This window comes from Penaeus monodon, chromosome 1, assembly GCF_015228065.2.
Source record: "Penaeus monodon isolate SGIC_2016 chromosome 1, NSTDA_Pmon_1, whole genome shotgun sequence".
Classification (NCBI taxonomy): domain Eukaryota; kingdom Metazoa; phylum Arthropoda; class Malacostraca; order Decapoda; family Penaeidae; genus Penaeus; species Penaeus monodon.
The window spans coordinates 60,081,338-60,084,319 of NC_051386.1; the positions used below are offsets into that span (position 1 = coordinate 60,081,338).

A 2,982-nucleotide genomic window follows, 5' to 3' on the forward strand; every position below is an offset into this window, starting at 1 on the left:
TCTCTCTCTCACTCTATCTCTCGCATACGTTCTTGTACTTTTATTCGGGATTGCGTAGAGCGCCGCTGAGAAGAATAAGAAAGAAAAAATACACAATTCAAAACAAGTGTAGAATAGACATACCCCCAAGTAAAATAAAAACCTGCCTTAATAAAAATCACAAAAATAACGTAAACCGAGAGGATAACTCCAAAGTGAAAAATTCTCATCCCGAGTAAAAGGTGTCGCCGCCGCCAGCTGACTGTTTGTTTACTGGCCTTGGCGGATGTGAGTGACTGCGGTTGACTGGCTCGCTCAAGGCCCCTCTTCGCTACAGTCATCTCAAAAAAGCTGCAGACCGTTTCGAGAAAAGGGTCCTATAGTACAAGTTAGTAAGAATCAGTTGTGTTTAATAGGTGTTGTTGAGGGGAAAGGATTCTCTCTGGACATAACCACGGTGATTGTTTTTATTTACATTCGCAGGGAAAGAAAATCGTAGGCTTCTTTCTTAACCTTGTCAGGAATGTTCCAAGCTGTAGATCTTTACCGTATCTCACGGTTGTGAGTTTTCTCCGAAGACGAGATAGAATGTAAGTTTCAATCTGGATAGAAATATGAAAAATAAGATAGGTATCACGTGATTGCATATATCCAATCTTTGTCACATGTATTATTGAAATGTTAAATTAACTGGAAATACAAAATTATCAGGGCTTTTTTCATGTAGCAGCTATGATGATTAATGTTCTCCATAAGACTGTATGAAAGAAAAATGTTCTGTAACTGCGATAGCTATTGTATACGTGTTGATATTCAAGATCAGTTGCTGCCATTTGACTTCCTGTGTCCAAAGTGTCAGGTTCATTTATTTGTGGTGTGTCTATGGTTTATTTTTCCAAGATATGGTAGTGTCTGCTGAATTATTTGGTTCAGTGCGTGCTTCTTTCCACTGTGGCTGGAAGCAGGCCTGTTGCATTTTTATCATAATTTTTCAAGACTTGAAAATTCAGCTCCCTAACTTTTATTTAATGAATAGTTGTTAATTTTTTTAAGTGCTGTCAATTAAATCTCACATCTAGGTCCAAGTCATGTAACTTTATTGCTAGCACAGTGGATAGTGTATTAGAAACTGTTCTTAGTATCAGAATTGATTCCATGATCAATTGCCCTTCCCCCCAAAGAGGGGAGGGGCAGAATAAGATCACACAGGCAAAGAGCAAAACTAAGGTAATTACTGTAAAGAACACATATTAGAATATTCTTAGGTCTAGAATGATAAGGGAAGATCACACTCCCATGTAAGACTCTGAGTTTTTGTTCAGTAATAGTCTAACATCCACACTTTGCACAGTTGCAAAGGTGAGTGATTCTCCACCATGTATTTTCTCACAAGGTAGAGCTTGTAGACCTCCTTGGCTATTTATCTTCAAATAGGAAACTTGTCCACCTTGCTGAATAGAATTTGTGGAGGCTTGAAGGCTGTGCAGGAGGGTAAAGCAGAGAGGCTGAAGTTCTGGTATGTGCAGTCTTATTCTATATATATACCAAATACATTGGTTTCCTGCTGTTGTTTCATGATATAGTAATATCCAGAAATGGTAGTCTCTAGTAGTTAATTGTTATATATGTTACTTCCCATAGTAAGTGAAAGTTGTTATAGTAATTTTTTACAGTACGGACACACTCGCCAGTGAATAAGTCCCCAACTTCACATCACAAGCTTTATTCACTAATCTAAATTACCAAGTCTGGGCAACTGCCCAAGGGGAGAGTTGATGGGGGTCTCTGCCCCCCGGTACCCCTCCAGCAAACATTGTCTTCACCTCATTATGAGCTGAAACTGTGAGTGGTGTTTCCACAATTCTTTCCCTTTATTTGTGGTGTTGCTGTTCAATTCTGCAAATTATTTCTTGTACCGACAGCTACAATTTTTTGTCCTCTTCAAGAATGTCATCTTCAGTTTACCCTATCTCCATACATAAAGATTGACTGTGGATATTTTTCTGATAAATATATTTGTCTAGTTAGTTGCCTTTTCTGTGCATTACGAACAAAGGAATTTATTTCTATTATTCTTATTATTTTTTAAGGGGGTTCTTTATTAATTATGAAAAAAATAAATTATATGGTAGCACTTGACCTTTGATATTTTGAGCTATACAATAACTATAACATTTTCTACAGACTTTTTTTATACAGCTACATAGAATTGTTGTAATTAAGTGAGTATGCAGCTTCATGCTAATAATAGTGACAGTAAAACCATATGTTTATGTGTGTTTTACACATGGATCTCTTATTAATAGCAAACCCCATTCAGTGGCCAATTATGACCTGCATTGCAGATGGTGTCCCAATAAAAGCCTATAGCCCATTGTTATATTAATGTTTTCATTGTTTTTGCACTCGTATATTGCTGATATCCAGCCATACATTAAACAAATTTCAATCTGCAACTGGCCCTTGTGCCTGAGAGTGTGTTGGGGTGTAATAGCCCTTGAGGAGTCAGTTGGTAATTCTTTTGATGGAGCGAAGAAGCAACTGTAAAGTTGATCACTGTATGGTTTGTTAAGTGTTCTCAAGATTATCAATGAAAAGCCATGGTTTAAGGTAATCATGAGCCTGTTTGATTTGAGAGGAAAGGGGAGATATCTTGATTCTAGTGATTCACATGGAGATTCAACGTAGTCTGCAGTATTGCAAATGGTGTTATCCTACTAGACTAAAATGAACCACATATTTTGATTCTTAACATTAGCCAGCTTCTAGTCTTAGCATGGAAGTTTTGTGCTATTCTTCCTTTCCTATACAACGCGAATCTTGAATTTTATTACTGGATAAAAGTTCATAAAAGAATTGATAGAAACACTTAAACTGGTTGAACTTGTTTCATGCTATAGCTTAATAGAATGATATTGCCTGTTGAAGGAAAAGAGACGGCAGCTTTCTGTGCTTAGCTTTTTATGCAGAACAGTGCACTGAATGCTATAATGCATGTGTTGT

General features: G+C 37.0%; 1 protein-coding gene across 5 annotated transcripts in view; it reads left to right on the forward strand.

Moving 5' to 3' along the window:
* Window positions 1–211: 211 nt before the first annotated feature.
* Window positions 212–2,982, forward strand: part of LOC119575141 (inhibitor of nuclear factor kappa-B kinase subunit epsilon-like) — a 25,913-nt gene continuing 23,142 nt past the window's right edge. The window contains exon 1 of one of the 5 annotated variants that reach the window (XM_037922581.1): window positions 212–367. The gene's annotated coding sequence lies outside the window, so the exon portion shown is untranslated. Of the gene's footprint in view, window positions 368–550; window positions 570–2,982 lie in introns of those variants that run through there. The other 4 variants (XM_037922603.1, XM_037922623.1, XM_037922614.1 and 1 more) reach the window with 4 other exon arrangements.